Source organism: Equus asinus, chromosome 2 (genome assembly GCF_041296235.1).
Source record: "Equus asinus isolate D_3611 breed Donkey chromosome 2, EquAss-T2T_v2, whole genome shotgun sequence".
NCBI lineage: Eukaryota > Metazoa > Chordata > Mammalia > Perissodactyla > Equidae > Equus > Equus asinus.
In genome coordinates this window covers 75,428,289-75,451,465 of record NC_091791.1, presented here as the reverse complement: position 1 = coordinate 75,451,465, position 23,177 = coordinate 75,428,289, and the positions used below count along the sequence as shown (strand labels likewise).

Sequence of the window (23,177 nt, the reverse complement as noted above, 5' to 3'; positions counted from 1 at the left end):
CTCGCTCTCGCTCTCGCTCTCGCTCTCGCTCTCGCTCTGTGTGTGTGCGTTTTTGTGTGCGCCTGCGTGTCTGTGTCTGTTTGTGTGTTTCTTTCCTTCTCTCTTCGCCTCTTCGTTCTGGCTCTTTTCCTCTTTCTGCGGGGCGCCCCCGGACTTCCTGAGTTGACAGAACGACCAGCCAGAAAAGTCAGGACACGGAGAACTTCGCCCGAGAAACCAACGCAATCTACCAGACGTACAGAACCCCCTCCCCGACGACCACAGCGTCCACAGTCTGCTCGAGTGCAGGTAGGGACATTACCCAGGGTCTCCCACAGGTTAGGTCACCCGTTGAGTCTCCTTAGTTTTACCAAGATGGCTAGCGCGCCGAGGATGGACGGATGAGCGCAACGGTGTGATTACGGGGAGGGAAACGCACGTCCGAACACCCGTTGGTGCCTCCCGACGTCACCGGTATCCCCGTCCCGAGACCTCTGGGCTTCAGGGTTCTGGGCCGCAGCCCTCTCCCGTCGTCCACCCGGGATCCAGTGCGCACGATGTCTGCACTGCCCAGCTCAAGAGTTTGGGCCCTGTGGGCGTTCTTGGATCCCGTTGGAAAGGGGACCTCGGGACGCGAGGGAGAGGAAAGGGGCGGGGGTGGGGGGGTGGGGGGGGCGGGCTGGGGGAAAGAGAGCGACGACGCCATCAACGCATGTCTGACCAGGACCTGGGCTGTGCCAGGCTCTCCATTTCCGACGGCACCGCGTCCCGTCGTCGGGGACGCCGCCTCTCGTCGGGACGTGTTGGCCTGCCGTCGGTCCTCCCGTCCCAGGCACGAGGCGGCGAACTCCCCCAAAGGCAGAGATTTTGGCACCTGCGTCCTCGGCTGCTGGGTCCGGCCCCAAGCAGGCACGCGGCCCGCAGGTGCCGGGCGAATGTCGGCGGAAAGCACTATGCTCACAGGGAAGGACGGCAGACGATGAGCGCGCACCAACCAGTGCCGCGCTCCGTGCTGAGCGGTGTGCTCCGTGCTCCCGCTTCCGTGCTCGCAACAACGCCACCGACGAGGCACTAACGGGACCCCCTTTCCAACCAGATGAGGCAACTGCCGCTCAGGGAGGGCGAGTCCCTCGCAGGAACGGCGGCCCTTGCTGCCGAGCCTTCGTTTGAGACCAAGCCTCCGGGCCCGCACTCTGGGAAACTTACGGAGACACAGCCCCAGTTCTCCCAGCAGAACACGCTCACCGGAGGTCAGATTGGGGGAGCCGTCGGAACCAGAACCACCCAGGGCGCTACCCTGCAGGGAGCGACGCGCGGCCCGCCCCGCCCCGCCGCCGCCCCGCCACCCCGCCATCCCGGGCAAGCAGGAAGCAGGCCACAGGTGCCCTGGGTCTGCTCTGGCAGGGAAAGTGGGGCCCACGGGAAAAGGGAAACACGAGGATATTCGCTCCCAGGATGATTGCTGAACGGTGAGAGGATGGAGGTTGAGGTCCTCTCTTCCTGCTGTGCCCGCATGTCCCAGCTTCTCCACAGCGAGCAACTATTGCTTTCTGTCCGCGGTGGGGAAGAGACGGCTTACCTTGATGAATTCCCCCCTTGAAAATGTAAAAGTCCGTGCGATCTGAGGCAAGTCTCCCCTCTCCTCCTCCCTGTCATCCCGGCTCTCCTCCCCTGGAGCAAACTCCCCTCCCGCTTTCCCGGATCCCCTTTCCGCGATAGTCTGCGCGGACACAGGCAGGGGAAGAGCAGACTTTCAAAGCTGCCCGAGCCGCACGAAATGAAAGCTGAAGCCAAGGAGCCAGGAAGGGCTGGCCGCTGAGGACGGAAATGTCCTCTCGGGGGACTCGTCCACTCCCTCTGGCAGACAGAGGCCAGGAGGGGGGCAGGACAGAGTGAGGCACCTGAGTGAGGGGACACCAAAACCCTGGGCGAGCGCAGCCAGATTCCTAATCCTTCCATCCAGTCTGTTCAGAATCAAAACGGATGCGAGGGATCCACGAGGAGCCAGACACCGACCTTTCAAACGAAGGCAGGACCCCCCGCCCCCACCCCCCAAAAGACAAAAGCGAAGACGGAGACGGAGTTGGATCCCAGCCGGGGAGCGGGGGGAGGCGCTTGAAACTTAGACACTTGGGGAAGGGGACGTCTTTAAGGCAAGACAACACAAAAGGACCCGTACCAACTCCGGTGCGGAAACGAGGGTTTCTCGCGAACGACGGTATCAAGGACAGCCAGGTGCCGACTTGGAGAAGCTGACACACGGCGCAGGCATCAGAAAATCCAGAAGCCGTCCCGCTTGGGATGGATGGCCAGGCCCGGAAGGCTCCTGTCGAGCCCAGTGGGCCCCGTCCTTCTGTAGGTGCTGTTTGGAGAAGCCTGACCCGGGGTCTTTCCTAGATGGGCTCTGGAAGACGGATGGGCTGCCGGCAGCTTGCCGAAGCTGTCCGGGCCTCCGCAGCCCGGAGCGGGATCCGTTCCATCGCACACCACGACTCGACCAACTGCTTGGGGGCCGCGCCGGCCGAGTGGACCGCTAGGGTCTCTCAGGAGCCTGGCGGGTGGGAAGAGGCCGCCGAGGACAGAGGGAGCCCGCCGGACGAGGGCGGCGTCGGGGGCACGGCCACGCGGGGCCGGCCCCGGTTGGCCCTGGGTTCCCGTGGGGCCGCGAGGTGGAAGGGCTGGGCGGCGGCCGCGGCCGCGGGGCACTCGCGCGGCTGGACAGCGGTGGGGGCGTGGCGGGGCGATGGGGCGACCGGTGAGGAGGGAGGAGGGGCGGGGGGAGCATGGAGGGAGCGGCGCTGGGGGCGGGGGGGGGGGGGGCAAAAGGAGAGGGAGGCGGCGGGAGGCAAAAGCCTACAGCACCCGGTATTCCCAGGCGGTCTCCCATCCAAGTACTAACCAGGCCCGACCCTGCTTAGCTTCCGAGATCAGACGAGATCGGGCGCGTTCAGGGTGGTATGGCCGTAGACGCTGGTGGCTGCCGCCGGCGCCCCTAAGAAGCCTCGCGCGCGCGCGCGCGCGCGCTGTCGCCTGGTCCCTGTGACGCGCCGTCGCCTGGCCCCTGTGACGCGCGCGCCCGAGCCCCTGTGACGCGCACCGGACGCCCGCGTCCCCTGCGCCCCGCGCTCCGCCGCCTGCCGCCTGCCTGCCACTGCCTCCCGCCACCGCCGCCGCCGCCGCCGCCGCGGCCAGCCAAACCCTGCCCTGCCCTGCCCTGCCCTGCCCTGCCCTGCCCTGCCGCCCGCCCAGGGCGCGGGAGGCCTCGGGCACCCCGGGGACTGTGGGCGGGCGGGGCGCAAGTCTAGGCGCTCTCCCAAGCCGGCCCCGGACGCTCCAGGCCTCCTGTCCGCCCGCATCCCGGCGACGGGTCGCAGGACATCCGGCTGCTCTGCTCGGGGCCAGGTGGCCCGGGGCGTCGGGCGCGTCGGCGCGTCGGCGCGTCGGCGCGTCGGGGCCCCGGGCCCGCGAGGCCCCTCCGGCCCGAGGCGCCTCCCAACGAACCCGGGCCCAACAACCCCCGGCGGCCGCCGCTCCGGCCCGGCCCCAACTTGCCCAAATCCAGCTGGAGCCACCGGCGCGACCAGAGGGCATCACCGGAAACCCCTCCGGGGCGGGCGGCGGGGCGCGGGGAGACCAGGGCGGGCCACCCTTCCCCGCCCCGCCCCGCGCCCCGCCCACGGGACCCGGACCGCGCCCTCAACCCCAGGCCCCGCGGCCACCCTGGACAGCTCCTGACTGACCGACCTGAGAGACACAGAGACAGAGACAGAGACAGAGAGATTGAGAGGATCCGAGACACGGACCCAGACAGACACCCACCGGGACAGACACACAGACGCTCACGCTGACGCAGAGAGGCCCTGCCCAAGAGGCAGCTTCCCCACAGGAGGGCGGTGGTGCTTGAGCTGGGCCCGGGCAAGGAGGCGGGGGCCCTGGGGCTGGCGATCACCCCTGGGGCCCTGGGACGTGCAGACAGGGTCTCAGGAGTGCAGCGCTCCTGGGATCCCTGTCCCGCGACCCGGACGCCCAGGAGCCACGGACTGGCAGCCGGGCTCGGGCTCGCTCTCGCTCTCGCTCTCGCTCTCGCTCTCGCTCTCGCTCTGTGTGTGTGCGTTTTTGTGTGCGCCTGCGTGTCTGTGTCTGTTTGTGTGTTTCTTTCCTTCTCTCTTCGCCTCTTCGTTCTGGCTCTTTTCCTCTTTCTGCGGGGCGCCCCCGGACTTCCTGAGTTGACAGAACGACCAGCCAGAAAAGTCAGGACACGGAGAACTTCGCCCGAGAAACCAACGCAATCTACCAGACGTACAGAACCCCCTCCCCGACGACCACAGCGTCCACAGTCTGCTCGAGTGCAGGTAGGGACATTACCCAGGGTCTCCCACAGGTTAGGTCACCCGTTGAGTCTCCTTAGTTTTACCAAGATGGCTAGCGCGCCGAGGATGGACGGATGAGCGCAACGGTGTGATTACGGGGAGGGAAACGCACGTCCGAACACCCGTTGGTGCCTCCCGACGTCACCGGTATCCCCGTCCCGAGACCTCTGGGCTTCAGGGTTCTGGGCCGCAGCCCTCTCCCGTCGTCCACCCGGGATCCAGTGCGCACGATGTCTGCACTGCCCAGCTCAAGAGTTTGGGCCCTGTGGGCGTTCTTGGATCCCGTTGGAAAGGGGACCTCGGGACGCGAGGGAGAGGAAAGGGGCGGGGGTGGGGGGGTGGGGGGGGCGGGCTGGGGGAAAGAGAGCGACGACGCCATCAACGCATGTCTGACCAGGACCTGGGCTGTGCCAGGCTCTCCATTTCCGACGGCACCGCGTCCCGTCGTCGGGGACGCCGCCTCTCGTCGGGACGTGTTGGCCTGCCGTCGGTCCTCCCGTCCCAGGCACGAGGCGGCGAACTCCCCCAAAGGCAGAGATTTTGGCACCTGCGTCCTCGGCTGCTGGGTCCGGCCCCAAGCAGGCACGCGGCCCGCAGGTGCCGGGCGAATGTCGGCGGAAAGCACTATGCTCACAGGGAAGGACGGCAGACGATGAGCGCGCACCAACCAGTGCCGCGCTCCGTGCTGAGCGGTGTGCTCCGTGCTCCCGCTTCCGTGCTCGCAACAACGCCACCGACGAGGCACTAACGGGACCCCCTTTCCAACCAGATGAGGCAACTGCCGCTCAGGGAGGGCGAGTCCCTCGCAGGAACGGCGGCCCTTGCTGCCGAGCCTTCGTTTGAGACCAAGCCTCCGGGCCCGCACTCTGGGAAACTTACGGAGACACAGCCCCAGTTCTCCCAGCAGAACACGCTCACCGGAGGTCAGATTGGGGGAGCCGTCGGAACCAGAACCACCCAGGGCGCTACCCTGCAGGGAGCGACGCGCGGCCCGCCCCGCCCCGCCGCCGCCCCGCCACCCCGCCATCCCGGGCAAGCAGGAAGCAGGCCACAGGTGCCCTGGGTCTGCTCTGGCAGGGAAAGTGGGGCCCACGGGAAAAGGGAAACACGAGGATATTCGCTCCCAGGATGATTGCTGAACGGTGAGAGGATGGAGGTTGAGGTCCTCTCTTCCTGCTGTGCCCGCATGTCCCAGCTTCTCCACAGCGAGCAACTATTGCTTTCTGTCCGCGGTGGGGAAGAGACGGCTTACCTTGATGAATTCCCCCCTTGAAAATGTAAAAGTCCGTGCGATCTGAGGCAAGTCTCCCCTCTCCTCCTCCCTGTCATCCCGGCTCTCCTCCCCTGGAGCAAACTCCCCTCCCGCTTTCCCGGATCCCCTTTCCGCGATAGTCTGCGCGGACACAGGCAGGGGAAGAGCAGACTTTCAAAGCTGCCCGAGCCGCACGAAATGAAAGCTGAAGCCAAGGAGCCAGGAAGGGCTGGCCGCTGAGGACGGAAATGTCCTCTCGGGGGACTCGTCCACTCCCTCTGGCAGACAGAGGCCAGGAGGGGGGCAGGACAGAGTGAGGCACCTGAGTGAGGGGACACCAAAACCCTGGGCGAGCGCAGCCAGATTCCTAATCCTTCCATCCAGTCTGTTCAGAATCAAAACGGATGCGAGGGATCCACGAGGAGCCAGACACCGACCTTTCAAACGAAGGCAGGACCCCCCGCCCCCACCCCCCAAAAGACAAAAGCGAAGACGGAGACGGAGTTGGATCCCAGCCGGGGAGCGGGGGGAGGCGCTTGAAACTTAGACACTTGGGGAAGGGGACGTCTTTAAGGCAAGACAACACAAAAGGACCCGTACCAACTCCGGTGCGGAAACGAGGGTTTCTCGCGAACGACGGTATCAAGGACAGCCAGGTGCCGACTTGGAGAAGCTGACACACGGCGCAGGCATCAGAAAATCCAGAAGCCGTCCCGCTTGGGATGGATGGCCAGGCCCGGAAGGCTCCTGTCGAGCCCAGTGGGCCCCGTCCTTCTGTAGGTGCTGTTTGGAGAAGCCTGACCCGGGGTCTTTCCTAGATGGGCTCTGGAAGACGGATGGGCTGCCGGCAGCTTGCCGAAGCTGTCCGGGCCTCCGCAGCCCGGAGCGGGATCCGTTCCATCGCACACCACGACTCGACCAACTGCTTGGGGGCCGCGCCGGCCGAGTGGACCGCTAGGGTCTCTCAGGAGCCTGGCGGGTGGGAAGAGGCCGCCGAGGACAGAGGGAGCCCGCCGGACGAGGGCGGCGTCGGGGGCACGGCCACGCGGGGCCGGCCCCGGTTGGCCCTGGGTTCCCGTGGGGCCGCGAGGTGGAAGGGCTGGGCGGCGGCCGCGGCCGCGGGGCACTCGCGCGGCTGGACAGCGGTGGGGGCGTGGCGGGGCGATGGGGCGACCGGTGAGGAGGGAGGAGGGGCGGGGGGAGCATGGAGGGAGCGGCGCTGGGGGCGGGGGGGGGGGGGCAAAAGGAGAGGGAGGCGGCGGGAGGCAAAAGCCTACAGCACCCGGTATTCCCAGGCGGTCTCCCATCCAAGTACTAACCAGGCCCGACCCTGCTTAGCTTCCGAGATCAGACGAGATCGGGCGCGTTCAGGGTGGTATGGCCGTAGACGCTGGTGGCTGCCGCCGGCGCCCCTAAGAAGCCTCGCGCGCGCGCGCGCGCGCGCTGTCGCCTGGTCCCTGTGACGCGCCGTCGCCTGGCCCCTGTGACGCGCGCGCCCGAGCCCCTGTGACGCGCACCGGACGCCCGCGTCCCCTGCGCCCCGCGCTCCGCCGCCTGCCGCCTGCCTGCCACTGCCTCCCGCCACCGCCGCCGCCGCCGCCGCCGCGGCCAGCCAAACCCTGCCCTGCCCTGCCCTGCCCTGCCCTGCCCTGCCCTGCCGCCCGCCCAGGGCGCGGGAGGCCTCGGGCACCCCGGGGACTGTGGGCGGGCGGGGCGCAAGTCTAGGCGCTCTCCCAAGCCGGCCCCGGACGCTCCAGGCCTCCTGTCCGCCCGCATCCCGGCGACGGGTCGCAGGACATCCGGCTGCTCTGCTCGGGGCCAGGTGGCCCGGGGCGTCGGGCGCGTCGGCGCGTCGGCGCGTCGGCGCGTCGGGGCCCCGGGCCCGCGAGGCCCCTCCGGCCCGAGGCGCCTCCCAACGAACCCGGGCCCAACAACCCCCGGCGGCCGCCGCTCCGGCCCGGCCCCAACTTGCCCAAATCCAGCTGGAGCCACCGGCGCGACCAGAGGGCATCACCGGAAACCCCTCCGGGGCGGGCGGCGGGGCGCGGGGAGACCAGGGCGGGCCACCCTTCCCCGCCCCGCCCCGCGCCCCGCCCACGGGACCCGGACCGCGCCCTCAACCCCAGGCCCCGCGGCCACCCTGGACAGCTCCTGACTGACCGACCTGAGAGACACAGAGACAGAGACAGAGACAGAGAGATTGAGAGGATCCGAGACACGGACCCAGACAGACACCCACCGGGACAGACACACAGACGCTCACGCTGACGCAGAGAGGCCCTGCCCAAGAGGCAGCTTCCCCACAGGAGGGCGGTGGTGCTTGAGCTGGGCCCGGGCAAGGAGGCGGGGGCCCTGGGGCTGGCGATCACCCCTGGGGCCCTGGGACGTGCAGACAGGGTCTCAGGAGTGCAGCGCTCCTGGGATCCCTGTCCCGCGACCCGGACGCCCAGGAGCCACGGACTGGCAGCCGGGCTCGGGCTCGCTCTCGCTCTCGCTCTCGCTCTCGCTCTCGCTCTCGCTCTGTGTGTGTGCGTTTTTGTGTGCGCCTGCGTGTCTGTGTCTGTTTGTGTGTTTCTTTCCTTCTCTCTTCGCCTCTTCGTTCTGGCTCTTTTCCTCTTTCTGCGGGGCGCCCCCGGACTTCCTGAGTTGACAGAACGACCAGCCAGAAAAGTCAGGACACGGAGAACTTCGCCCGAGAAACCAACGCAATCTACCAGACGTACAGAACCCCCTCCCCGACGACCACAGCGTCCACAGTCTGCTCGAGTGCAGGTAGGGACATTACCCAGGGTCTCCCACAGGTTAGGTCACCCGTTGAGTCTCCTTAGTTTTACCAAGATGGCTAGCGCGCCGAGGATGGACGGATGAGCGCAACGGTGTGATTACGGGGAGGGAAACGCACGTCCGAACACCCGTTGGTGCCTCCCGACGTCACCGGTATCCCCGTCCCGAGACCTCTGGGCTTCAGGGTTCTGGGCCGCAGCCCTCTCCCGTCGTCCACCCGGGATCCAGTGCGCACGATGTCTGCACTGCCCAGCTCAAGAGTTTGGGCCCTGTGGGCGTTCTTGGATCCCGTTGGAAAGGGGACCTCGGGACGCGAGGGAGAGGAAAGGGGCGGGGGTGGGGGGGTGGGGGGGGCGGGCTGGGGGAAAGAGAGCGACGACGCCATCAACGCATGTCTGACCAGGACCTGGGCTGTGCCAGGCTCTCCATTTCCGACGGCACCGCGTCCCGTCGTCGGGGACGCCGCCTCTCGTCGGGACGTGTTGGCCTGCCGTCGGTCCTCCCGTCCCAGGCACGAGGCGGCGAACTCCCCCAAAGGCAGAGATTTTGGCACCTGCGTCCTCGGCTGCTGGGTCCGGCCCCAAGCAGGCACGCGGCCCGCAGGTGCCGGGCGAATGTCGGCGGAAAGCACTATGCTCACAGGGAAGGACGGCAGACGATGAGCGCGCACCAACCAGTGCCGCGCTCCGTGCTGAGCGGTGTGCTCCGTGCTCCCGCTTCCGTGCTCGCAACAACGCCACCGACGAGGCACTAACGGGACCCCCTTTCCAACCAGATGAGGCAACTGCCGCTCAGGGAGGGCGAGTCCCTCGCAGGAACGGCGGCCCTTGCTGCCGAGCCTTCGTTTGAGACCAAGCCTCCGGGCCCGCACTCTGGGAAACTTACGGAGACACAGCCCCAGTTCTCCCAGCAGAACACGCTCACCGGAGGTCAGATTGGGGGAGCCGTCGGAACCAGAACCACCCAGGGCGCTACCCTGCAGGGAGCGACGCGCGGCCCGCCCCGCCCCGCCGCCGCCCCGCCACCCCGCCATCCCGGGCAAGCAGGAAGCAGGCCACAGGTGCCCTGGGTCTGCTCTGGCAGGGAAAGTGGGGCCCACGGGAAAAGGGAAACACGAGGATATTCGCTCCCAGGATGATTGCTGAACGGTGAGAGGATGGAGGTTGAGGTCCTCTCTTCCTGCTGTGCCCGCATGTCCCAGCTTCTCCACAGCGAGCAACTATTGCTTTCTGTCCGCGGTGGGGAAGAGACGGCTTACCTTGATGAATTCCCCCCTTGAAAATGTAAAAGTCCGTGCGATCTGAGGCAAGTCTCCCCTCTCCTCCTCCCTGTCATCCCGGCTCTCCTCCCCTGGAGCAAACTCCCCTCCCGCTTTCCCGGATCCCCTTTCCGCGATAGTCTGCGCGGACACAGGCAGGGGAAGAGCAGACTTTCAAAGCTGCCCGAGCCGCACGAAATGAAAGCTGAAGCCAAGGAGCCAGGAAGGGCTGGCCGCTGAGGACGGAAATGTCCTCTCGGGGGACTCGTCCACTCCCTCTGGCAGACAGAGGCCAGGAGGGGGGCAGGACAGAGTGAGGCACCTGAGTGAGGGGACACCAAAACCCTGGGCGAGCGCAGCCAGATTCCTAATCCTTCCATCCAGTCTGTTCAGAATCAAAACGGATGCGAGGGATCCACGAGGAGCCAGACACCGACCTTTCAAACGAAGGCAGGACCCCCCGCCCCCACCCCCCAAAAGACAAAAGCGAAGACGGAGACGGAGTTGGATCCCAGCCGGGGAGCGGGGGGAGGCGCTTGAAACTTAGACACTTGGGGAAGGGGACGTCTTTAAGGCAAGACAACACAAAAGGACCCGTACCAACTCCGGTGCGGAAACGAGGGTTTCTCGCGAACGACGGTATCAAGGACAGCCAGGTGCCGACTTGGAGAAGCTGACACACGGCGCAGGCATCAGAAAATCCAGAAGCCGTCCCGCTTGGGATGGATGGCCAGGCCCGGAAGGCTCCTGTCGAGCCCAGTGGGCCCCGTCCTTCTGTAGGTGCTGTTTGGAGAAGCCTGACCCGGGGTCTTTCCTAGATGGGCTCTGGAAGACGGATGGGCTGCCGGCAGCTTGCCGAAGCTGTCCGGGCCTCCGCAGCCCGGAGCGGGATCCGTTCCATCGCACACCACGACTCGACCAACTGCTTGGGGGCCGCGCCGGCCGAGTGGACCGCTAGGGTCTCTCAGGAGCCTGGCGGGTGGGAAGAGGCCGCCGAGGACAGAGGGAGCCCGCCGGACGAGGGCGGCGTCGGGGGCACGGCCACGCGGGGCCGGCCCCGGTTGGCCCTGGGTTCCCGTGGGGCCGCGAGGTGGAAGGGCTGGGCGGCGGCCGCGGCCGCGGGGCACTCGCGCGGCTGGACAGCGGTGGGGGCGTGGCGGGGCGATGGGGCGACCGGTGAGGAGGGAGGAGGGGCGGGAGGAGCATGGAGGGAGCGGCGCTGGGGGCGGGGGGGGGGGGGGGGGGCAAAAGGAGAGGGAGGCGGCGGGAGGCAAAAGCCTACAGCACCCGGTATTCCCAGGCGGTCTCCCATCCAAGTACTAACCAGGCCCGACCCTGCTTAGCTTCCGAGATCAGACGAGATCGGGCGCGTTCAGGGTGGTATGGCCGTAGACGCTGGTGGCTGCCGCCGGCGCCCCTAAGAAGCCTCGCGCGCGCGCGCGCGCGCGCTGTCGCCTGGTCCCTGTGACGCGCCGTCGCCTGGCCCCTGTGACGCGCGCGCCCGAGCCCCTGTGACGCGCACCGGACGCCCGCGTCCCCTGCGCCCCGCGCTCCGCCGCCTGCCGCCTGCCTGCCACTGCCTCCCGCCACCGCCGCCGCCGCCGCCGCCGCGGCCAGCCAAACCCTGCCCTGCCCTGCCCTGCCCTGCCCTGCCCTGCCCTGCCGCCCGCCCAGGGCGCGGGAGGCCTCGGGCACCCCGGGGACTGTGGGCGGGCGGGGCGCAAGTCTAGGCGCTCTCCCAAGCCGGCCCCGGACGCTCCAGGCCTCCTGTCCGCCCGCATCCCGGCGACGGGTCGCAGGACATCCGGCTGCTCTGCTCGGGGCCAGGTGGCCCGGGGCGTCGGGCGCGTCGGCGCGTCGGCGCGTCGGCGCGTCGGGGCCCCGGGCCCGCGAGGCCCCTCCGGCCCGAGGCGCCTCCCAACGAACCCGGGCCCAACAACCCCCGGCGGCCGCCGCTCCGGCCCGGCCCCAACTTGCCCAAATCCAGCTGGAGCCACCGGCGCGACCAGAGGGCATCACCGGAAACCCCTCCGGGGCGGGCGGCGGGGCGCGGGGAGACCAGGGCGGGCCACCCTTCCCCGCCCCGCCCCGCGCCCCGCCCACGGGACCCGGACCGCGCCCTCAACCCCAGGCCCCGCGGCCACCCTGGACAGCTCCTGACTGACCGACCTGAGAGACACAGAGACAGAGACAGAGACAGAGAGATTGAGAGGATCCGAGACACGGACCCAGACAGACACCCACCGGGACAGACACACAGACGCTCACGCTGACGCAGAGAGGCCCTGCCCAAGAGGCAGCTTCCCCACAGGAGGGCGGTGGTGCTTGAGCTGGGCCCGGGCAAGGAGGCGGGGGCCCTGGGGCTGGCGATCACCCCTGGGGCCCTGGGACGTGCAGACAGGGTCTCAGGAGTGCAGCGCTCCTGGGATCCCTGTCCCGCGACCCGGACGCCCAGGAGCCACGGACTGGCAGCCGGGCTCGGGCTCGCTCTCGCTCTCGCTCTCGCTCTCGCTCTCGCTCTCGCTCTGTGTGTGTGCGTTTTTGTGTGCGCCTGCGTGTCTGTGTCTGTTTGTGTGTTTCTTTCCTTCTCTCTTCGCCTCTTCGTTCTGGCTCTTTTCCTCTTTCTGCGGGGCGCCCCCGGACTTCCTGAGTTGACAGAACGACCAGCCAGAAAAGTCAGGACACGGAGAACTTCGCCCGAGAAACCAACGCAATCTACCAGACGTACAGAACCCCCTCCCCGACGACCACAGCGTCCACAGTCTGCTCGAGTGCAGGTAGGGACATTACCCAGGGTCTCCCACAGGTTAGGTCACCCGTTGAGTCTCCTTAGTTTTACCAAGATGGCTAGCGCGCCGAGGATGGACGGATGAGCGCAACGGTGTGATTACGGGGAGGGAAACGCACGTCCGAACACCCGTTGGTGCCTCCCGACGTCACCGGTATCCCCGTCCCGAGACCTCTGGGCTTCAGGGTTCTGGGCCGCAGCCCTCTCCCGTCGTCCACCCGGGATCCAGTGCGCACGATGTCTGCACTGCCCAGCTCAAGAGTTTGGGCCCTGTGGGCGTTCTTGGATCCCGTTGGAAAGGGGACCTCGGGACGCGAGGGAGAGGAAAGGGGCGGGGGTGGGGGGGTGGGGGGGGCGGGCTGGGGGAAAGAGAGCGACGACGCCATCAACGCATGTCTGACCAGGACCTGGGCTGTGCCAGGCTCTCCATTTCCGACGGCACCGCGTCCCGTCGTCGGGGACGCCGCCTCTCGTCGGGACGTGTTGGCCTGCCGTCGGTCCTCCCGTCCCAGGCACGAGGCGGCGAACTCCCCCAAAGGCAGAGATTTTGGCACCTGCGTCCTCGGCTGCTGGGTCCGGCCCCAAGCAGGCACGCGGCCCGCAGGTGCCGGGCGAATGTCGGCGGAAAGCACTATGCTCACAGGGAAGGACGGCAGACGATGAGCGCGCACCAACCAGTGCCGCGCTCCGTGCTGAGCGGTGTGCTCCGTGCTCCCGCTTCCGTGCTCGCAACAACGCCACCGACGAGGCACTAACGGGACCCCCTTTCCAACCAGATGAGGCAACTGCCGCTCAGGGAGGGCGAGTCCCTCGCAGGAACGGCGGCCCTTGCTGCCGAGCCTTCGTTTGAGACCAAGCCTCCGGGCCCGCACTCTGGGAAACTTACGGAGACACAGCCCCAGTTCTCCCAGCAGAACACGCTCACCGGAGGTCAGATTGGGGGAGCCGTCGGAACCAGAACCACCCAGGGCGCTACCCTGCAGGGAGCGACGCGCGGCCCGCCCCGCCCCGCCGCCGCCCCGCCACCCCGCCATCCCGGGCAAGCAGGAAGCAGGCCACAGGTGCCCTGGGTCTGCTCTGGCAGGGAAAGTGGGGCCCACGGGAAAAGGGAAACACGAGGATATTCGCTCCCAGGATGATTGCTGAACGGTGAGAGGATGGAGGTTGAGGTCCTCTCTTCCTGCTGTGCCCGCATGTCCCAGCTTCTCCACAGCGAGCAACTATTGCTTTCTGTCCGCGGTGGGGAAGAGACGGCTTACCTTGATGAATTCCCCCCTTGAAAATGTAAAAGTCCGTGCGATCTGAGGCAAGTCTCCCCTCTCCTCCTCCCTGTCATCCCGGCTCTCCTCCCCTGGAGCAAACTCCCCTCCCGCTTTCCCGGATCCCCTTTCCGCGATAGTCTGCGCGGACACAGGCAGGGGAAGAGCAGACTTTCAAAGCTGCCCGAGCCGCACGAAATGAAAGCTGAAGCCAAGGAGCCAGGAAGGGCTGGCCGCTGAGGACGGAAATGTCCTCTCGGGGGACTCGTCCACTCCCTCTGGCAGACAGAGGCCAGGAGGGGGGCAGGACAGAGTGAGGCACCTGAGTGAGGGGACACCAAAACCCTGGGCGAGCGCAGCCAGATTCCTAATCCTTCCATCCAGTCTGTTCAGAATCAAAACGGATGCGAGGGATCCACGAGGAGCCAGACACCGACCTTTCAAACGAAGGCAGGACCCCCCGCCCCCACCCCCCAAAAGACAAAAGCGAAGACGGAGACGGAGTTGGATCCCAGCCGGGGAGCGGGGGGAGGCGCTTGAAACTTAGACACTTGGGGAAGGGGACGTCTTTAAGGCAAGACAACACAAAAGGACCCGTACCAACTCCGGTGCGGAAACGAGGGTTTCTCGCGAACGACGGTATCAAGGACAGCCAGGTGCCGACTTGGAGAAGCTGACACACGGCGCAGGCATCAGAAAATCCAGAAGCCGTCCCGCTTGGGATGGATGGCCAGGCCCGGAAGGCTCCTGTCGAGCCCAGTGGGCCCCGTCCTTCTGTAGGTGCTGTTTGGAGAAGCCTGACCCGGGGTCTTTCCTAGATGGGCTCTGGAAGACGGATGGGCTGCCGGCAGCTTGCCGAAGCTGTCCGGGCCTCCGCAGCCCGGAGCGGGATCCGTTCCATCGCACACCACGACTCGACCAACTGCTTGGGGGCCGCGCCGGCCGAGTGGACCGCTAGGGTCTCTCAGGAGCCTGGCGGGTGGGAAGAGGCCGCCGAGGACAGAGGGAGCCCGCCGGACGAGGGCGGCGTCGGGGGCACGGCCACGCGGGGCCGGCCCCGGTTGGCCCTGGGTTCCCGTGGGGCCGCGAGGTGGAAGGGCTGGGCGGCGGCCGCGGCCGCGGGGCACTCGCGCGGCTGGACAGCGGTGGGGGCGTGGCGGGGCGATGGGGCGACCGGTGAGGAGGGAGGAGGGGCGGGAGGAGCATGGAGGGAGCGGCGCTGGGGGCGGGGGGGGGGGGGGGGGGGCAAAAGGAGAGGGAGGCGGCGGGAGGCAAAAGCCTACAGCACCCGGTATTCCCAGGCGGTCTCCCATCCAAGTACTAACCAGGCCCGACCCTGCTTAGCTTCCGAGATCAGACGAGATCGGGCGCGTTCAGGGTGGTATGGCCGTAGACGCTGGTGGCTGCCGCCGGCGCCCCTAAGAAGCCTCGCGCGCGCGCGCGCGCGCGCTGTCGCCTGGTCCCTGTGACGCGCCGTCGCCTGGCCCCTGTGACGCGCGCGCCCGAGCCCCTGTGACGCGCACCGGACGCCCGCGTCCCCTGCGCCCCGCGCTCCGCCGCCTGCCGCCTGCCTGCCACTGCCTCCCGCCACCGCCGCCGCCGCCGCCGCCGCGGCCAGCCAAACCCTGCCCTGCCCTGCCCTGCCCTGCCCTGCCCTGCCCTGCCGCCCGCCCAGGGCGCGGGAGGCCTCGGGCACCCCGGGGACTGTGGGCGGGCGGGGCGCAAGTCTAGGCGCTCTCCCAAGCCGGCCCCGGACGCTCCAGGCCTCCTGTCCGCCCGCATCCCGGCGACGGGTCGCAGGACATCCGGCTGCTCTGCTCGGGGCCAGGTGGCCCGGGGCGTCGGGCGCGTCGGCGCGTCGGCGCGTCGGCGCGTCGGGGCCCCGGGCCCGCGAGGCCCCTCCGGCCCGAGGCGCCTCCCAACGAACCCGGGCCCAACAACCCCCGGCGGCCGCCGCTCCGGCCCGGCCCCAACTTGCCCAAATCCAGCTGGAGCCACCGGCGCGACCAGAGGGCATCACCGGAAACCCCTCCGGGGCGGGCGGCGGGGCGCGGGGAGACCAGGGCGGGCCACCCTTCCCCGCCCCGCCCCGCGCCCCGCCCACGGGACCCGGACCGCGCCCTCAACCCCAGGCCCCGCGGCCACCCTGGACAGCTCCTGACTGACCGACCTGAGAGACACAGAGACAGAGACAGAGACAGAGAGATTGAGAGGATCCGAGACACGGACCCAGACAGACACCCACCGGGACAGACACACAGACGCTCACGCTGACGCAGAGAGGCCCTGCCCAAGAGGCAGCTTCCCCACAGGAGGGCGGTGGTGCTTGAGCTGGGCCCGGGCAAGGAGGCGGGGGCCCTGGGGCTGGCGATCACCCCTGGGGCCCTGGGACGTGCAGACAGGGTCTCAGGAGTGCAGCGCTCCTGGGATCCCTGTCCCGCGACCCGGACGCCCAGGAGCCACGGACTGGCAGCCGGGCTCGGGCTCGCTCTCGCTCTCGCTCTCGCTCTCGCTCTCGCTCTCGCTCTGTGTGTGTGCGTTTTTGTGTGCGCCTGCGTGTCTGTGTCTGTTTGTGTGTTTCTTTCCTTCTCTCTTCGCCTCTTCGTTCTGGCTCTTTTCCTCTTTCTGCGGGGCGCCCCCGGACTTCCTGAGTTGACAGAACGACCAGCCAGAAAAGTCAGGACACGGAGAACTTCGCCCGAGAAACCAACGCAATCTACCAGACGTACAGAACCCCCTCCCCGACGACCACAGCGTCCACAGTCTGCTCGAGTGCAGGTAGGGACATTACCCAGGGTCTCCCACAGGTTAGGTCACCCGTTGAGTCTCCTTAGTTTTACCAAGATGGCTAGCGCGCCGAGGATGGACGGATGAGCGCAACGGTGTGATTACGGGGAGGGAAACGCACGTCCGAACACCCGTTGGTGCCTCCCGACGTCACTGGTATCCCCGTCCCGAGACCTCTGGGCTTCAGGGTTCTGGGCCGCAGCCCTCTCCCGTCGTCCACCCGGGATCCAGTGCGCACGATGTCTGCACTGCCCAGCTCAAGAGTTTGGGCCCTGTGGGCGTTCTTGGATCCCGTTGGAAAGGGGACCTCGGGACGCGAGGGAGAGGAAAGGGGCGGGGGTGGGGGGGTGGGGGGGGCGGGCTGGGGGAAAGAGAGCGACGACGCCATCAACGCATGTCTGACCAGGACCTGGGCTGTGCCAGGCTCTCCATTTCCGACGGCACCGCGTCCCGTCGTCGGGGACGCCGCCTCTCGTCGGGACGTGTTGGCCTGCCGTCGGTCCTCCCGTCCCAGGCACGAGGCGGCGAACTCCCCCAAAGGCAGAGATTTTGGCACCTGCGTCCTCGGCTGCTGGGTCCGGCCCCAAGCAGGCACGCGGCCCGCAGGTGCCGGGCGAATGTCGGCGGAAAGCACTATGCTCACAGGGAAGGACGGCAGACGATGAGCGCGCACCAACCAGTGCCGCGCTCCGTGCTGAGCGGTGTGCTCCGTGCTCCCGCTTCCGTGCTCGCAACAACGCCACCGACGAGGCACTAACGGGACCCCCTTTCCAACCAGATGAGGCAACTGCCGCTCAGGGAGGGCGAGTCCCTCGCAGGAACGGCGGCCCTTGCTGCCGAGCCTTCGTTTGAGACCAAGCCTCCGGGCCCGCACTCTGGGAAACTTACGGAGACACAGCCCCAGTTCTCCCAGCAGAACACGCTCACCGGAGGTCAGATTGGGGGAGCCGTCGGAACCAGAACCACCCAGGGCGCTACCCTGCAGGGAGCGACGCGCGGCCCGCCCCGCCCCGCCGCCGCCCCGCCACCCCGCCATCCCGGGCAAGCAGGAAGCAGGCCACAGGTGCCCTGGGTCTGCTCTGGCAGGGAAAGTGGGGCCCACGGGAAAAGGGAAACACGAGGATATTCGCTCCCAGGATGATTGCTGAACGGTGAGAGGATGGAGGTTGAGGTCCTCTCTTCCTGCTGTGCCCGCATGTCCCAGCTTCTCCACAGCGAGCAACTATTGCTTTCTGTCCGCGGTGGGGAAGAGACGGCTTACCTTGATGAATTCCCCCCTTGAAAATGTAAAAGTCCGTGCGATCTGAGGCAAGTCTCCCCTCTCCTCCTCCCTGTCATCCCGGCTCTCCTCCCCTGGAGCAAACTCCCCTCCCGCTTTCCCGGATCCCCTTTCCGCGATAGTCTGCGCGGACACAGGCAGGGGAAGAGCAGACTTTCAAAGCTGCCCGAGCCGCACGAAATGAAAGCTGAAGCCAAGGAGCCAGGAAGGGCTGGCCGCTGAGGACGGAAATGTCCTCTCGGGGGACTCGTCCACTCCCTCTGGCAGACAGAGGCCAGGAGGGGGGCAGGACAGAGTGAGGCACCTGAGTGAGGGGACACCAAAACCCTGGGCGAGCGCAGCCAGATTCCTAATCCTTCCATCCAGTCTGTTCAGAATCAAAACGGATGCGAGGGATCCACGAGGAGCCAGACACCGACCTTTCAAACGAAGGCAGGACCCCCCGCCCCCACCCCCCAAAAGACAAAAGCGAAGACGGAGACGGAGTTGGATCCCAGCCGGGGAGCGGGGGGAGGCGCTTGAAACTTAGACACTTGGGGAAGGGGACGTCTTTAAGGCAAGACAACACAAAAGGACCCGTACCAACTCCGGTGCGGAAACGAGGGTTTCTCGCGAACGACGGTATCAAGGACAGCCAGGTGCCGACTTGGAGAAGCTGACACACGGCGCAGGCATCAGAAAATCCAGAAGCCGTCCCGCTTGGGATGGATGGCCAGGCCCGGAAGGCTCCTGTCGAGCCCAGTGGGCCCCGTCCTTCTGTAGGTGCTGTTTGGAGAAGCCTGACCCGGGGTCTTTCCTAGATGGGCTCTGGAAGACGGATGGGCTGCCGGCAGCTTGCCGAAGCTGTCCGGGCCTCCGCAGCCCGGAGCGGGATCCGTTCCATCGCACACCACGACTCGACCAACTGCTTGGGGGCCGCGCCGGCCGAGTGGACCGCTAGGGTCTCTCAGGAGCCTGGCGGGTGGGAAGAGGCCGCCGAGGACAGAGGGAGCCCGCCGGACGAGGGCGGCGTCGGGGGCACGGCCACGCGGGGCCGGCCCCGGTTGGCCCTGGGTTCCCGTGGGGCCGCGAGGTGGAAGGGCTGGGCGGCGGCCGCGGCCGCGGGGCACTCGCGCGGCTGGACAGCGGTGGGGGCGTGGCGGGGCGATGGGGCGACCGGTGAGGAGGGAGGAGGGGCGGGAGGAGCATGGAGGGAGCGGCGCTGGGGGCGGGGGGGGGGGGGGGGGGGCAAAAGGAGAGGGAGGCGGCGGGAGGCAAAAGCCTACAGCACCCGGTATTCCCAGGCGGTCTCCCATCCAAGTACTAACCAGGCCCGACCCTGCTTAGCTTCCGAGATCAGACGAGATCGGGCGCGTTCAGGGTGGTATGGCCGTAGACGCTGGTGGCTGCCGCCGGCGCCCCTAAGAAGCCTCGCGCGCGCGCGCGCGCGCGCTGTCGCCTGGTCCCTGTGACGCGCCGTCGCCTGGCCCCTGTGACGCGCGCGCCCGAGCCCCTGTGACGCGCACCGGACGCCCGCGTCCCCTGCGCCCCGCGCTCCGCCGCCTGCCGCCTGCCTGCCACTGCCTCCCGCCACCGCCGCCGCCGCCGCCGCCGCGGCCAGCCAAACCCTGCCCTGCCCTGCCCTGCCCTGCCCTGCCCTGCCCTGCCGCCCGCCCAGGGCGCGGGAGGCCTCGGGCACCCCGGGGACTGTGGGCGGGCGGGGCGCAAGTCTAGGCGCTCTCCCAAGCCGGCCCCGGACGCTCCAGGCCTCCTGTCCGCCCGCATCCCGGCGACGGGTCGCAGGACATCCGGCTGCTCTGCTCGGGGCCAGGTGGCCCGGGGCGTCGGGCGCGTCGGCGCGTCGGCGCGTCGGCGCGTCGGGGCCCCGGGCCCGCGAGGCCCCTCCGGCCCGAGGCGCCTCCCAACGAACCCGGGCCCAACAACCCCCGGCGGCCGCCGCTCCGGCCCGGCCCCAACTTGCCCAAATCCAGCTGGAGCCACCGGCGCGACCAGAGGGCATCACCGGAAACCCCTCCGGGGCGGGCGGCGGGGCGCGGGGAGACCAGGGCGGGCCACCCTTCCCCGCCCCGCCCCGCGCCCCGCCCACGGGACCCGGACCGCGCCCTCAACCCCAGGCCCCGCGGCCACCCTGGACAGCTCCTGACTGACCGACCTGAGAGACACAGAGACAGAGACAGAGACAGAGAGATTGAGAGGATCCGAGACACGGACCCAGACAGACACCCACCGGGACAGACACACAGACGCTCACGCTGACGCAGAGAGGCCCTGCCCAAGAGGCAGCTTCCCCACAGGAGGGCGGTGGTGCTTGAGCTGGGCCCGGGCAAGGAGGCGGGGGCCCTGGGGCTGGCGATCACCCCTGGGGCCCTGGGACGTGCAGACAGGGTCTCAGGAGTGCAGCGCTCCTGGGATCCCTGTCCCGCGACCCGGACGCCCAGGAGCCACGGACTGGCAGCCGGGCTCGGGCTCGCTCTCGCTCTCGCTCTCGCTCTCGCTCTCGCTCTCGCTCTGTGTGTGTGCGTTTTTGTGTGCGCCTGCGTGTCTGTGTCTGTTTGTGTGTTTCTTTCCTTCTCTCTTCGCCTCTTCGTTCTGGCTCTTTTCCTCTTTCTGCGGGGCGCCCCCGGACTTCCTGAGTTGACAGAACGACCAGCCAGAAAAGTCAGGACACGGAGAACTTCGCCCGAGAAACCAACGCAATCTACCAGACGTACAGAACCCCCTCCCCGACGACCACAGCGTCCACAGTCTGCTCGAGTGCAGGTAGGGACATTACCCAGGGTCTCCCACAGGTTAGGTCACCCGTTGAGTCTCCTTAGTTTTACCAAGATGGCTAGCGCGCCGAGGATGGACGGATGAGCGCAACGGTGTGATTACGGGGAGGGAAACGCACGTCCGAACACCCGTTGGTGCCTCCCGACGTCACCGGTATCCCCGTCCCGAGACCTCTGGGCTTCAGGGTTCTGGGCCGCAGCCCTCTCCCGTCGTCCACCCGGGATCCAGTGCGCACGATGTCTGCACTGCCCAGCTCAAGAGTTTGGGCCCTGTGGGCGTTCTTGGATCCCGTTGGAAAGGGGACCTCGGGACGCGAGGGAGAGGAAAGGGGCGGGGGTGGGGGGGTGGGGGGGGCGGGCTGGGGGAAAGAGAGCGACGACGCCATCAACGCATGTCTGACCAGGACCTGGGCTGTGCCAGGCTCTCCATTTCCGACGGCACCGCGTCCCGTCGTCGGGGACGCCGCCTCTCGTCGGGACGTGTTGGCCTGCCGTCGGTCCTCCCGTCCCAGGCACGAGGCGGCGAACTCCCCCAAAGGCAGAGATTTTGGCACCTGCGTCCTCGGCTGCTGGGTCCGGCCCCAAGCAGGCACGCGGCCCGCAGGTGCCGGGCGAATGTCGGCGGAAAGCACTATGCTCACAGGGAAGGACGGCAGACGATGAGCGCGCACCAACCAGTGCCGCGCTCCGTGCTGAGCGGTGTGCTCCGTGCTCCCGCTTCCGTGCTCGCAACAACGCCACCGACGAGGCACTAACGGGACCCCCTTTCCAACCAGATGAGGCAACTGCCGCTCAGGGAGGGCGAGTCCCTCGCAGGAACGGCGGCCCTTGCTGCCGAGCCTTCGTTTGAGACCAAGCCTCCGGGCCCGCACTCTGGGAAACTTACGGAGACACAGCCCCAGTTCTCCCAGCAGAACACGCTCACCGGAGGTCAGATTGGGGGAGCCGTCGGAACCAGAACCACCCAGGGCGCTACCCTGCAGGGAGCGACGCGCGGCCCGCCCCGCCCCGCCGCCGCCCCGCCACCCCGCCATCCCGGGCAAGCAGGAAGCAGGCCACAGGTGCCCTGGGTCTGCTCTGGCAGGGAAAGTGGGGCCCACGGGAAAAGGGAAACACGAGGATATTCGCTCCCAGGATGATTGCTGAACGGTGAGAGGATGGAGGTTGAGGTCCTCTCTTCCTGCTGTGCCCGCATGTCCCAGCTTCTCCACAGCGAGCAACTATTGCTTTCTGTCCGCGGTGGGGAAGAGACGGCTTACCTTGATGAATTCCCCCCTTGAAAATGTAAAAGTCCGTGCGATCTGAGGCAAGTCTCCCCTCTCCTCCTCCCTGTCATCCCGGCTCTCCTCCCCTGGAGCAAACTCCCCTCCCGCTTTCCCGGATCCCCTTTCCGCGATAGTCTGCGCGGACACAGGCAGGGGAAGAGCAGACTTTCAAAGCTGCCCGAGCCGCACGAAATGAAAGCTGAAGCCAAGGAGCCAGGAAGGGCTGGCCGCTGAGGACGGAAATGTCCTCTCGGGGGACTCGTCCACTCCCTCTGGCAGACAGAGGCCAGGAGGGGGGCAGGACAGAGTGAGGCACCTGAGTGAGGGGACACCAAAACCCTGGGCGAGCGCAGCCAGATTCCTAATCCTTCCATCCAGTCTGTTCAGAATCAAAACGGATGCGAGGGATCCACGAGGAGCCAGACACCGACCTTTCAAACGAAGGCAGGACCCCCCGCCCCCACCCCCCAAAAGACAAAAGCGAAGACGGAGACGGAGTTGGATCCCAGCCGGGGAGCGGGGGGAGGCGCTTGAAACTTAGACACTTGGGGAAGGGGACGTCTTTAAGGCAAGACAACACAAAAGGACCCGTACCAACTCCGGTGCGGAAACGAGGGTTTCTCGCGAACGACGGTATCAAGGACAGCCAGGTGCCGACTTGGAGAAGCTGACACACGGCGCAGGCATCAGAAAATCCAGAAGCCGTCCCGCTTGGGATGGATGGCCAGGCCCGGAAGGCTCCTGTCGAGCCCAGTGGGCCCCGTCCTTCTGTAGGTGCTGTTTGGAGAAGCCTGACCCGGGGTCTTTCCTAGATGGGCTCTGGAAGACGGATGGGCTGCCGGCAGCTTGCCGAAGCTGTCCGGGCCTCCGCAGCCCGGAGCGGGATCCGTTCCATCGCACACCACGACTCGACCAACTGCTTGGGGGCCGCGCCGGCCGAGTGGACCGCTAGGGTCTCTCAGGAGCCTGGCGGGTGGGAAGAGGCCGCCGAGGACAGAGGGAGCCCGCCGGACGAGGGCGGCGTCGGGGGCACGGCCACGCGGGGCCGGCCCCGGTTGGCCCTGGGTTCCCGTGGGGCCGCGAGGTGGAAGGGCTGGGCGGCGGCCGCGGCCGCGGGGCACTCGCGCGGCTGGACAGCGGTGGGGGCGTGGCGGGGCGATGGGGCGACCGGTGAGGAGGGAGGAGGGGCGGGAGGAGCATGGAGGGAGCGGCGCTGGGGGCGGGGGGGGGGGGGGGCAAAAGGAGAGGGAGGCGGCGGGAGGCAAAAGCCTACAGCACCCGGTATTCCCAGGCGGTCTCCCATCCAAGTACTAACCAGGCCCGACCCTGCTTAGCTTCCGAGATCAGACGAGATCGGGCGCGTTCAGGGTGGTATGGCCGTAGAC

At 67.8% G+C, this 23,177-nt stretch overlaps 6 non-coding genes across 6 annotated transcripts; all 6 read right to left on the bottom strand.

The window, feature by feature from the left end:
* Positions 1-2,829: 2,829 nt before the first annotated feature.
* On the bottom strand, positions 2,830-2,948 carry LOC139044644 (5S ribosomal RNA). Its single transcript, XR_011501712.1, has one exon. It is a non-coding gene; the product is annotated as a 5S ribosomal RNA (ribosomal RNA).
* Positions 2,949-6,871: 3,923 nt separating this feature from the next.
* Positions 6,872-6,990, bottom strand: LOC139044643 (5S ribosomal RNA). Its single transcript, XR_011501711.1, has one exon. It is a non-coding gene; the product is annotated as a 5S ribosomal RNA (ribosomal RNA).
* A 3,928-nt stretch (positions 6,991-10,918) lies between these two features.
* On the bottom strand, positions 10,919-11,037 carry LOC139044642 (5S ribosomal RNA). The gene has a single exon (XR_011501710.1). It is a non-coding gene; the product is annotated as a 5S ribosomal RNA (ribosomal RNA).
* Positions 11,038-14,966: 3,929 nt separating this feature from the next.
* LOC139044641 (5S ribosomal RNA) lies at positions 14,967-15,085 on the bottom strand. The gene has a single exon (XR_011501709.1). It is a non-coding gene; the product is annotated as a 5S ribosomal RNA (ribosomal RNA).
* Positions 15,086-19,014: 3,929 nt separating this feature from the next.
* On the bottom strand, positions 19,015-19,133 carry LOC139044635 (5S ribosomal RNA). The gene has a single exon (XR_011501702.1). It is a non-coding gene; the product is annotated as a 5S ribosomal RNA (ribosomal RNA).
* Positions 19,134-23,058: 3,925 nt separating this feature from the next.
* On the bottom strand, positions 23,059-23,177 carry LOC139044624 (5S ribosomal RNA). Its single transcript, XR_011501691.1, has one exon. It is a non-coding gene; the product is annotated as a 5S ribosomal RNA (ribosomal RNA).